At 39.3% G+C, this 12,778-nt stretch overlaps 1 long non-coding RNA gene across 1 annotated transcript; it reads left to right on the forward strand.

Annotated features, from left to right (window-relative positions):
- The first annotated feature begins 5,767 nt into the window (after window positions 1-5,767).
- Window positions 5,768-11,866, forward strand: LOC143639801 (uncharacterized). Its single transcript, XR_013154799.1, has 3 exons — window positions 5,768-5,946; window positions 11,346-11,399; window positions 11,807-11,866. It is a non-coding gene; the product is annotated as an uncharacterized LOC143639801 (long non-coding RNA).
- Window positions 11,867-12,778: the final 912 nt, after the last annotated feature.

Below are 12,778 nucleotides of genomic sequence, written 5' to 3' on the forward strand. Positions count from 1 at the left end.
TGATTTTGGACCTTTAATTTTCAACTTCTCCAAATAAAAACAAACAAAAAAAAAGTAAAGGGGAAAAAAATCCTATACTCACAAAACATTAAGAACTAGTTAAGTATTACTAATTTTTTCCATTCTAAGTTTTAGACCACAAAGTGTCAGTGTAGGTGGGATGTGGACACACAAAGCCACTAGAAATTTACGATAATCCTGGCCAGTTCGTTTCAATGAGAATTCAGTGAGTGTTGGAGGAAAAAAAAAACAACACAATAAAAATATATTCATGGAGCCCTTTCAAGGTGGCTGGTTTAGCCAGATTAGCAATGCTAAGAAATTCCTTTTCTTATGTGCATATCAGTTCAAAGAGAGTAATGGCGAAGTGGAAAAAAAGCTGAAAGACTTTGAACCTTGAAGGGCAATATTTGAAAACTGTGTTAATTCCCTCTGAATAATGGAAAATATACAAAATAACTATTTAAAAGATAAACTTAGCCAATTCACTAACATAACATATTCTATCATCCCAGTGGTTCTCTATTAGTGTTATATTGCCATTCCCCTTATGCAGGGGATATGTGGAAATGTCTTGAGACTTTTTCAAACAAGATCATCTATGGGAGGATGCTACTGGTAGAGGTCAGGGATGTCACTCAACACCTAAAGCACCTACAGTGCTAGTAGAGTTCCCAACAACAAGACTGATCCACCTCCTATGTCAGTGTCCTGTGCTAAACAATCTCTGAGACAACCTGACAGGGACACTTAACTTATACTTCCAGGGGGAAAACAGGAAGTTTGAGAAAACCATCTGCTGCTTTACTTGATCTCCAGTGTTTATAGCAGAGCACACAGTTGCAAGCTGGTCAGCTAGAATTAACTCTGGCATTTGTAAATCAGGACAGAATATTATGGAACATGAAGTTACTGGACTGCTTAGAAATATTAATATGCAATTTCAGAAAAGTTAAGATTCACAGAAATAATCTGCAGTCTGTGGCTCAGCCTTTGTAAAAAGACCATTGCTAAAAAGAGACAATAAAAATATCAGGTTCCAAAATGTTTGAAAGTGGACAACCTTCTTGCCCAGTTTCTGCATGAAATCATTTTACCATTCTAAAACTTGTCAAGACAGCACTCTCTACATTTATTTTAATAGATCACTATGAAAACTGTCATGCTCACAGTTCTTAAAGCATACAATCCCACACTGGACTGCCGGTGACATCTTGTTTTTAAATGTTCAGCCCAACAAGCTTGTTTGCTCTTTAAGAAAGTGTGGTACTCAAAGGTTCAGTTTAGGTATAGACTGTAGAGCTTTGATTGAAGGAGAGGCAGGGGGACCAAAAACCTTCTCTACAGCAAATGACCCTCAGGCTATTCACCACCACTATCTTTAGTGTAAAATTTCTATCATTTGCCAAATAACTTGTAGGAACTTAAAAACCTAGATAGAGGGCAGAGGAGCAAAAAGTGTAAACAGATTGAAAATCACATAGAAACCCTGAAGTAGGACCATAATATTCAGACTAGTAGTTTACACCCTGATGTGGATGCTTATCCTTTAAGAGCAGGGTCTCATCTTTCTCCTTATAAGATCTGATGGACCCACAGAGTGCTGCCTGATCCAAAAGAGGAACCTACCCAAATATGAACCTGACAAAGCTCTGAGATGGGAACTCAGTCAACACACATTTTCATTTCAACATTTATTGTCATTTCCTTTGTTCCAGGCACCATATCAGGTGCTGAGATGGAAAGATCAACCAGGTTTGATGTCTACCTTCCAGGTGTGAAATTTCTTCTTTTAGGAGTCTCCTGAAATACACATAGTACAGGAAGGGAAACAGCAAAATAGTTCATAACAGTGTTCATGCCTCCTCAGGTTTTGTCATATACTAAAGGAATTTGGCCATGCAGGGAGTGGGTGGTAAAATACAAAGAAAAGTTGAGGGTCACTAACACATTTCACTTAGATTTGAGCTTTATTTCTTCACATCACCTTCCCAAAAGTATAAACATATATTTAAAAAACCCATCACAGTCCCCAGTGATATTCAATAAGGAAACAAACATTATTTCACCTTCCCTTTCAATACACAACCCTATCAATTGGCTATAAACTGGCTCTTCTCAGTACTACTGTCCTTGATCCTGTTCCCTCTTAGGTAGAGGGGAGAAGGCTACATCTACATGTAAGAAGAGAAAATCATTTGTAAAATGAAGCACAATATGGTGCTTTGTGTAGGCATCATTTTGCTAATGTATACTGGGAAGCAGAGGCAGGAATGTGTGGCTATCGCGTTAAAGGGGACTAGATGGTAAATAGTGAATCCCATGAGACTCCTCACCTCCAGGCCCAACCCCCCATACCTGGGGTCTTTAGACGTGTGTTAATTTGTAATATGGTGCTATAGACTGGTTGGTTTAAACAACAGAAATTTATTGTCTTGCAGTCTGGAGGCTAGAAGTCTGACACACGTCTGTCATCAGCCAGGTTGGTTCCTTCTGAGGGCTGGGAAAGACCTGTCCAGGCATTTCTGTTTGAATGATTTATTTTATGTGTTAACTGGCTAGGCCATGGGACCCAGATATTTGATCAAATACCAGTCTAAAGTTCACTGAGAAGATATTTTTCAGATGACATTAACATGTAAATCATCAAACTCTGAGTAAAACAGATTACCCTTCATGTGGATGGGTCTCATCCAATCGAGCAAAAGCTTTTAGAGACAAGACTGAGATTCCTGATGAAGAGGAAATTCTACCCCTAGATTGCCTTTGGAATTGAGCTGCAACATCAACTCTTCCCTGGGTTTCCAGCCTATAGGCCTGCACTGCAGATTTCAGATTTGCTTGAGTCCCCCACTCATGTGAGTAAATTCCTTAAAATAAAAATCTTCACTCCCTAGTGGTTTTGTTTGTCTGGAGAATCCTACTACACCTCACCTTTGGTAATTCCTTGGCTTGTGGCAGTGTTAATTCCAGTCTTCACTGGGCCTTCTCACTGTGTCTGTATCCAAATTTCCCCTTTAATTAGGACACCAGTCTTACCGTACTAGGGACTACCCTAATGAACTCAATCTCCTATGGTCGCATTCTAAGATACCATGGTTTAACACTTAAATATGACTCTGTGTGTGTGGGGGGGGGCACAATTCAACTCATACCCAGTAGTGACACAAAAAGTATGCCTGCATTTGTAACCCAAAAGGTTTTAGAAAGTTAAAATCACTTTTGTTGACTTTTGCATGTGTGTTTGAATACATACAGTTTTTACAGTGAGTATGTCAAAAGGGCTAAGATAGAACTTACCTTGTTTAAGCCATATAAAACTTGAGTCAGGCTTGTCCTTGCAAAAACAAATCACAATGAATTCTATATATACATAATTATACTGCACTAAAAATAACTATAATAGAAGGGAGATCAGTAGAGCAAGTGGATCTGGGCAGGAAGGAAGAGAGGGAATGGGAAGGTACTGGGGAATGTGATAGACCAAAATATTATGTATATGTACAAATACAGTATAAAGAATCCTACTATTATGTGTAATTACAATGCACTAATAAAAAAAAGTATGGCTTGGGAATAAAATTTCAATTCACCATCACGGTAGTACCTTAAACCAGGTAAGAACATTTTTTTTGGTACTGGAGATTGACCAGGGGTGCTTAACCATTGAGCCATATCCCCAACACTTTTAAAAATTTTGAGGCAGGGTTTCTAAGGCCCTCCCTAAGCTGAGGCTGGCTTGAACTTGCAACTCTCCTGCCTCAGCCTCCCAAATCGCTGGGATTACAGGTGTGTGCCACTGTGCCCAGAAAGAACTGGTTTTTTGAGTGTGTTCATCACCTGAATTCATTGAGCAGATATAAAAAGCAATAGGCCACAAATGATCTGAATATTGAATCCAATTGTGCCTATTACCCCCCCATTAGGAAAAACATCAAATGTATATAAATATAGTGGGAATAATATAATAAATTACTTATATATCCAATGATCTATTTGAAAAGTGATCAATTTTGGCTGGATGGGCCTCATGAGAGCTAGCTTTTCTGTGCCACATGTCCTTTGCTACCACTGATTATTCATGCCTTGGATTTTTCTAACACACTCCTTACCAACTGTTTTGCAGATTTAGAAATGTGTGAAAAAATATTCTAAGTCGTTAAAAGCAATCATAAATTGTGTATTGAATAAGTGCCACACAGATTGTACTGTCTGATTAAACCATTTATAATTATGGAAAGGACAGCAAAAGTACTGGTAAATGATTATGATTATATTGAACAATTCCTTGTCATCAAAATGATTTTGGAAGGAAGCCAGCCTTTTGCAATTCCTCCAAACCTAACTTAAGAGATTTTGTTGTTATTCAAGAAAGCTTAACTTCTGCCTCCTACCCACTTCTTCGCTGAGGGCAAGATCCCAATCTAGAGTTGCTAAAGGTTTCAAAATAGAGTCCTTATACTTGATTTGTATATTGCAACTAACTGTCCTGGCACTGCTAATGAAATGGAATGCACTTCCCTCTGTCCATCATTTCCCTAATATTCACTTTCACTCCAATTATCTCAGTCTTACTTCATTTCAACTGTAAACAACAGCAGTCTTTTGCCTGACTTCAGGGAAAACACAGAGGGGTGTACTGGTACAGAGAACTGTACACTTGTTCCTTTTGTCCTTTTGGTGAACTCCAGCCCAGGTACTTGGCTCACCGTGAATTACCATACATGCTGCAACATGACTTCTCTGAGAGGTGGTAAGGCTGCCTTTCTCAACAGAGATTTCTGACTGTCCTCCAAACTCTAGCAAGATTTTAAAGAGCAGAGTGGAAATGGGCAGAATTCCTGTAAAGGAAGTAGGAAGATAACACTGTGATTTTCAGTGGCTGACACCAAACAAATTCTATCCCAAGTAAGGTTTACAGATCTTTATTAACTTCACCTATTTCTCAAGCTTTTCCAGCAAAAATAAATGGGGGGTAATTACAATATTGACACTAACCAGCTAGCAGCAGCCTTAGACAGAAGCACTTAACGCTGAAGGAGAATCCCAGACACCAATATTTGTATTTTGGAGATTATTCTCCTCCAGCTCTGGGGTACCACTCGAGAGAAAAAGGGCAGGAGGAGGAACTGAAGAGTGCAGAAAGCTCAGATTTATCCACAAGACACAACTGTGCTGGTGATCCTCTACACTGGCGATAGCTGTGAGTCTGTCCTTTGCCCCTGGCACAGTCGGGGACAAACTCAATAATGCAGATCCAAGAAATCCCAACTCCGTGTGTCGCGGTTTCTGGAACTGCAATTTCTTTATTTGCCAGTCACTGGGACAACTGCTCTACGTTTAAATGAGCGGCTTCCTGAAAGAGTGTCTGGTGATCCTTACAAGGGAGAAACTGAGCTAACAAGAAAAGGGAGCTATCCCCGCCGCCGCTCTCCCGCCCTTCTTAAGAGAAGCCCCTCCAAGAACCTGAACATACACGCTGGACCAACATGTTCCTAGGCTCCGGGCCCATTCGTGGAGGGTGATCATGAGTGTGGAGACACCGTGTGGTCCCTGTACTCTGTGGCATACCATGCCCCCATTGTGGGTCACGCTACGAACTGTCACACGACCCTAAAGGACCGGAACTTTGTCCTTCGCTCTAAGAGGCCGAGGTTCATGCGCTCCGCCATCTTGGCTACGCTCTCTCGCACCTCACCACGCCCCTCAGCCGGAAACGACATTCGCCAAGCCACGCCCCCGTCCTTCCAACCCCCGCCTCTATGAACACTATGCTCTCCGCTCTAGACTCCTTTCCTTGTTAGTGTAGACGGGTGGGTACCGTCTATACCAACCACCGGACTCTCGCCGCGACCACGCCACCGTCTTCCGTAGGGGCCACTGTTCTTATTACGTGCAAGAGGAGGAAGGCCACGGCCGGACTCTGCCCAAGCTCAGGGCACATACGTGCGTCCCACCTACTTCAGGCCCCTACTCAGGCCCCTCCTTCCGGTCCTGTGCCCGACCCTCCCTCGCGCTACTCCGTTGCCCACCTCCATCCGTGACCACGCCCCCACACCGCGTCCAGTCCACGTAACTGAGCATAAGGTCTTTTACATCCTCCTGACCACCCGGTCACGTCCATCTTGCCCACCCGAAGCCCCTCCCTTGCCCCCACAGGCCATATTCTCGTTCAGGTCTCGCGGCGGCGATTCGCCCGGGCTTCGGCTCTTCCTCTGGGAATTGGGGGCCTGTGCTCCTCAGTGCCCAGGCCCCTACCTTCGTCGTTGACAAGGCTAGGGCCCCGGTTTCCTGTCATATCCCTTACCTCTTGCTACACTCCTCCGTCCTGGCCAATCCTAGCAGTCTTCCCAGGCTACTCGCCGCAATCTTGGACTCATAGTAGTCACTCCCATCCCGCGCATGCGTATTTGCATGCCTTAATCCTCGCTTGTCACTGTGTTCCCAGGCCATCCACTTTGAGTTCCATTGTAGTGACACCTCTCCCGCCAGGACTAGGTCCCGCTACAAGAAGGAAGCAGGTCTCTTTAGAAAATTGTCCTGCCCAGGGTTGGACACTGGTGGCATTTATAGCGTGAAATGAGCCCACGATTCTCTGATCTTCCTCTAAAAATTGACTTTGTTCACGTTTTTCTCAGCATTTTAAATACTACCTCTTAATGAACAGAAACCAGGTAGGAAGCAGAACTGTTAAACCAGTGATAAAACCCTGTTCCTTCCAGCTAGGTTTCATGTCCTCTAGCCCCCCCCACCCCACCCCAGGGAGCCATCTGAAACTGTGTCCTTTCCACCCCTCGGCACCCTTGAAATACTAGGCAGATGTGTGTGTGTGTGGCATGAGCACACTCTCCCTCTGCTCCTTGTTCCTTCATGGTGTTTAGGGCCTGTTGAGACACCAGCACACTTAAAATTCTGCTTGCTGTCCTCTCAGAGATTACTCTTGTATTTCCTCTGTTTACTATTCTGGGGTCTACAAGAAAAAAGCGAGGAGGTCACTATCAGCTCTAATTTTTTTTTTTCTGCCCAGAAATTTCTGAAGAAGTTCCTGCAGGAAGGACATTTTCTATTCACCTTTCATGCATCCATTCAAGAGGATTTATCCAGTATTATATTCCAGTACAAATAAGCTATATCCCAAGGAGCTTACAGGCAAAAGTTCCCCCAACTTGGGTTTGGATAGGGCAGGAAATAAAGAGAAAGTTAAAAATGGTGTAGTAAGGGGATTGATTAGTAGTAAAGGATCTGGTAAGTGCTGGTCTGTTGATTGAACTAGCAGCAGTATTTGGGGGCAGAAAACAAAGGAAACCACTTTCAAAGTACTTATGACAACCCCTTACACAACTTCTCAATAAATCCTCACTGAAAATATGCCCTTTTTAACTTGTGTAGAGGGCTGTAGTTTTTCCCTCTGTGGTAGTAAGATTGGCTACATATAATTCAACATATGGCAGCAGTCAAGATCTTGTTTCCTATTTTGACATCCAGCAGTCAACATTTTATGATCAGATATGAAGTATGAGTTCCTTTCTCTGTTCACCTTCCTTCCACTTCTGCTGTGAAGATAGTAGGGAGGGGATTAACAATGCTGAGCTAAAAGTAGCACAGAGTAAACAGCAGTTTTCAACAAAATATTTTTCTTATGTATACCTTGACCCTGAGAACTCCCATTTATAGAAAATGTTTCAAATGCCAATCATTTATTGCCTGAAAAAATAAACTCACATGAAATAGGACCAAGTACACTCTGTTACTGCCTTGATTTTTATAACATAGTTATATTCACCTTTGGCTACAAATTATTTGAAGCAATTTACCAAAATTTAAACAACATTGTATAGAGAAATAGTTCAAAGAACCAGAGGGGTAACTCATTGAGGAAGAATAAATAAAGCAGTCAATTACATACCCTCGGATATAGAAGGTGGGGATAACAAAAATTTGAAGGTTTTATGGTGTTCATAAAAAACAGTTGGGATTTTGTTTTTGAGAAACACAATTTTTCTTAAGCTTTTTAGTCCTGAGGGACATGCCAATTCCTCACTATTATCATGCTGTTAGTTAAGTGAGAAATATGTATCCTATGGAGTTACCCAAAGATCCTCTGTATGTAAACTGTTGTCATGATCACAAAACATAATACATTAAATTAATTTTATGAACATGTAAACTTTCCATTTTAACTAAGTACTCAAATCCCCAATGTTCTGGTTTAATTCAGGGTGATATTTAGATGATATTTAGATCATTTTTCCTTTGGATGGCAAATCAGTTTCCACTCACATGTCAAATCTTTTCCATTCAGATTGGCTGGCTGAATAAGTGAGTTGGGAAGTTTTGTAGCTGAGTCCATGCTCAGAAGGACAAAGTCTTGTAACAGATTAATAAGGTCTTTGTGGGCACAGGATAGGTAAGTGTCTGTAAGCAATAGCATATCTAGCATCTCTGATTTCAGTAATGGCAGTTTTGTGTGCACATCTTTTATGCAGTCTACATTTCTCATGATGAAGCTTTTAATGAAAATCAGGTCATTTTTGCTCACTAAAACCCTGGAGTGGAAACTCTGAGAGATTAATTCCTGTATCTTTTGTATCAATCAGAATTAGAGCAGTTTAATTTTTTTTTTTTTTTTTGTAGTTTAGATGGACAGAATGCCTTTATTTTATTTATTTATTTTTATTTGGTGCTGAGGATGGAACCCAGTGCCTCACGCATGCTAGGCAAGCACTCTGTCACTGAGCTATAGCCCCAGCCCCAGAATTAGAGCAGTTTAAAATTCTGTTATGAAAATAAGAACATACAGCCTAAAAGTTACATGGCCAGATGACCTTCCTCCACCTCTGTAGAGGTTGGCAAGGGAAGTACCTATAGACAGTATTAAACGTGACTGGGTGACCTCCAGGTGGCAGTAAAATAGAATATTAAGGATGGATAATACTATACCATAGAGCATGTCTGCAATAATTTTAGCCTAGAAAGAAATTATGACTTGCCCAAACCAGGAGAAAACTCAAGAACTATCCAGAGACAAAATTACTACAGATTTAGTTATAGATCTAATTTGCATTTATTAGTGATTCATGAATCATGGCATCCTCTTTTCTAGAAAATATCATGAAAGCTCCCAGTGTGCATTAGGAGAACAGTATGTTTTGTAAGTCAGAAACAAGGAAACATAACAAGAGAAGAAATACTGATTGATTAATATTAAATTCCTTTGGCTTACTTTTTTATAAGGTTAAAGCAGAAGGACTTCCTTCTTACATATGTTGACCTAAGTAGGCGGGGTTTCCTGTTTTCAAGAAAAACTGGTCTGTTTTGGCAATGTATCTTCCTCCTTAAAGTCTCAGTTTGATCCTGCAGCATTTAACATTACTGACTCCATTTTGGTTTGGTGTGGGCTCTTGGGACTAGTGCAGGACCTGAGTCAAAACAATAGGTCACATAATTTTTGTTTAACATACCTGAGCAACAGTGGAAACAGAAACATAGGAAAAATGCTCGTGAAATTTTGCTTTTACTACATGAGATTCATTATAAAATATTGGTCTCCATGTCAAGATTAGTCACACAGACACTCACACATTCAGTTTAAACAACTGTCCTTTAAGTTACTACCTTAGGTATATGAAGTTTGCAGAATTACATTCACCTAGTTTGTCTGAATTAATTTTTATTTGCAGGCAGTAGTGATTAACTTTCTCTGACAAACAAAATGTTAACCTGTGGAAAATAAGACAAAGTTCATAATGGATATGGCTGTTGATTAACCTACAAAATTTGATGAGCTTTTCAAATATCGTAGTTGATTTTCTCATTTTAAAAATGGCATGAGGTAGGGGGATAGAGATGAAAATATTCCAAAGCCCAGGACTCCTTATTTATCAAAAATACTAGAAACTGTTTTTCTCTCTAGGAATGAAAAAAATAAAGGCCAAAGTATTTCAAGGTACTGTATTTTACTCTCATAGACTCAAGTTTATTAGAATTCCACTTTATGGTTCATATTAGTCAATTCAGTTTCCTTAGTCTGTGAAATATTCACGGGCTATGAGAAATGCAAAAATGAACTAAATATCTCTGCCATCTAGAAACTTAAATTTTTGTAGGACACAAAAGTAAATCATATTGGCAACAGATGCATATACAAATGTGAACAAAATGCTCTGGGAATTTGGAAGAATAAAAAATTTGTGGATTGGACAAGTCAGTTATAAAACTGTACAAGAAAGGCAAAAGAAAAGCTTCTCAAAGGAGATGATAATAAGATAGACTTGAAATAATGGCTAATATGCTTAAAGATAAATGAAACTCACAGGATTCAAACTGAGGAAATCAATCCTGTGAAACAAACAAGCAAAAACAGAAGTAGAACATGATCAACTTGCAGTGACTAGCTGGGAGAACAGCTCAGGGATATGAGGGAGGGTATTTAAGTGTTCATGCACCTGAAAAGCCAAGTTGGTTCAGAACTTAAGACCATGGAGTTTGAATTCTCTTACATTGACACTAAAGTGCTAATGAAGATTTTAATGTGGAAATAGTAGCAGTGTAAATGACCAGGAGAAGGACAATGAAATATAGGAAGGTAGGAAGTTCTTTCTATGATGGTGGGTTTCCAATGTGCTGGCATTTACTCAGTTCATATGTGTCCAGGGCTCCAATAATCAGGAAATCATTCTTTCTTGTTAGCCTTCTTAATAAACAGATAATTGAGCTCATTTTTAATTATATCATATATAACAAATAATGTTGCATTCTTATAGTATGCTTAATTTTGCACACACACACACACACACACACACACACACACACAAATTTGGTTCTCTTTTATATTCTGTCCTTCCTGTATGTGTTATTTCCATTAACCCAATTATAACAAGAAAAAAAAAGTTAGCAGATACAGGCTTGAATGATGTTTCTGAAGTTAATTTAGCAGCATCCCTGGTCTCCATTCATCTGATGCCCATTGGTTCTCTCTTCAGTGCTATTTGTGATGGACAGAAATGTCTCTGGGCATTGCCAGTGCCTTCCAGAGGACAAAATCACCCTGACTGAAAAATACTACATTTATATAGAATATTTTCACACAATAGACAAAAATATCTTTTTCATATTTGTACATACATCTAATGTCAACATGATTTAATTTTTTCTCCTACAAAATTGTGTCTACATGGCAGAGACTGTATTTGGTCCATTTGTGTGTTTCTCAAAGCCCATGCATCTGACTACTAATTGGAGATCTAAAGAGCTTAAAATCATTGCTGTTTGTGATGATGAAACACAGTAATTTGGGTCAACTTTAAAAGCGACGTTGGCCCTCCCTGCCTCTTGTTTTATTACAGGTAAATGGAGCCTACATATCCCCACATGCTTTTAACTCTGGTGAACTTTAAAAGGTGAGTCAAAAGAATAGCACAAATGTTCTTATTTCATGTGATCTCATATTTTATTTACCCCAGAGCAGTAGATCAATAGTTATGTACCTAGAAACTGCTTTGCAATAGTGTTGTGGAGTATAAAAAACAAAGAAATCAATTTCTTTTTCCTGTCTCAGGATACTGGGTTACCTTTTGTGTTGTTCATGGCAACGGTAATCTAAACTTTTAATTTCTGCTATCTAGAACATTTAGAAGTAAATATAGCATATTCAGAATGAAACTGCCTCATTTGTCAAGATTGCCATGGTTACTAATAAGTTATTAGGCTCTCATGTGAAATTGCTGAAACAAACAGTTTATGAAGTGAATTATACAAATATAAATCCTCAGGAAATTTAATACTTAAAATTTGTACTTCACCCCAGGTGCATTCTTGTAATCCCAGCAACTCTGGAGGCTGAGACAGAAGGATCACAAGTTCAAGGTCAGCCTGGGCAATTCAGTGAAACCCTGTCTCAAAATTCAAAAGGACTGGGGCTGGGGTTATAGCTCAGTGGTAGAGCCCTAGCCTAGCACATGTGAGGCCCAGGGTTTGATCTTCAGCACCAAATAAAGATAAATAAATAAAATAAAAGTATTGTATCCATCTACAACTACAAAAAATATTTTTTAAAAATTCAAAAGGTCTGGGTATGTAGCTCAGTGGTAGAGCCCCCCTACCTAGCATTCATGCGGCTCAGAGTTCAGTCCCCAGTACTGAAAAAACAAATTCTACATCAAAACAGACACTAAATGTGGGCTTTGTAAAAAGAAAGAGAGTTAAGATAGTGTGTTGAGAAGCAAGAAAACAGAGATGGAAGTTCTGTTTTCCATCTATTTATTGAAATCTCCTTAAGTTACTTAACAATGAATTTATTTTTACTTCTTTCCATGTCACAAGTAACTTATGGCATCTTCATATTCAAAATTAGGTAATTGGTAGCACATATTTGTCATTTGAGCTTTTGTCTTTCCATTCATATGGCAGGATCTATAAAAGTCTATATTATGAATGGGCTGCAGGGATTTTTGTTGTTGCTAGTTTTTTTTCCCAGTAGGAAACACTTTTCTAGGAAATTACTGAGATATAGGAAAAAAAAATCAAAATTGTAACTATAAACTATTTAGAAAATAAGAATGAGATAACTTTACATCTATGTGCCTTATGTCATATGGCCAGAATAGTAGACCAAAGAAAATTTATAATCTTACATATTGCAATTATTAACTGAGAAGGAGTAAAAGATAAATGAACCTACTAACTCAAGAGTTAGAAAAATAAGAAATGAAATGACCACAGAAGTAAGGACTTAAGAAATGCGTATAAGATGATGAATTAGAAAACAGAACAGAATTGA

The sequence above is a fragment of the Callospermophilus lateralis genome, chromosome Y (genome assembly GCF_048772815.1).
Source record: "Callospermophilus lateralis isolate mCalLat2 chromosome Y, mCalLat2.hap1, whole genome shotgun sequence".
In the NCBI taxonomy this organism is placed as follows: domain Eukaryota; kingdom Metazoa; phylum Chordata; class Mammalia; order Rodentia; family Sciuridae; genus Callospermophilus; species Callospermophilus lateralis.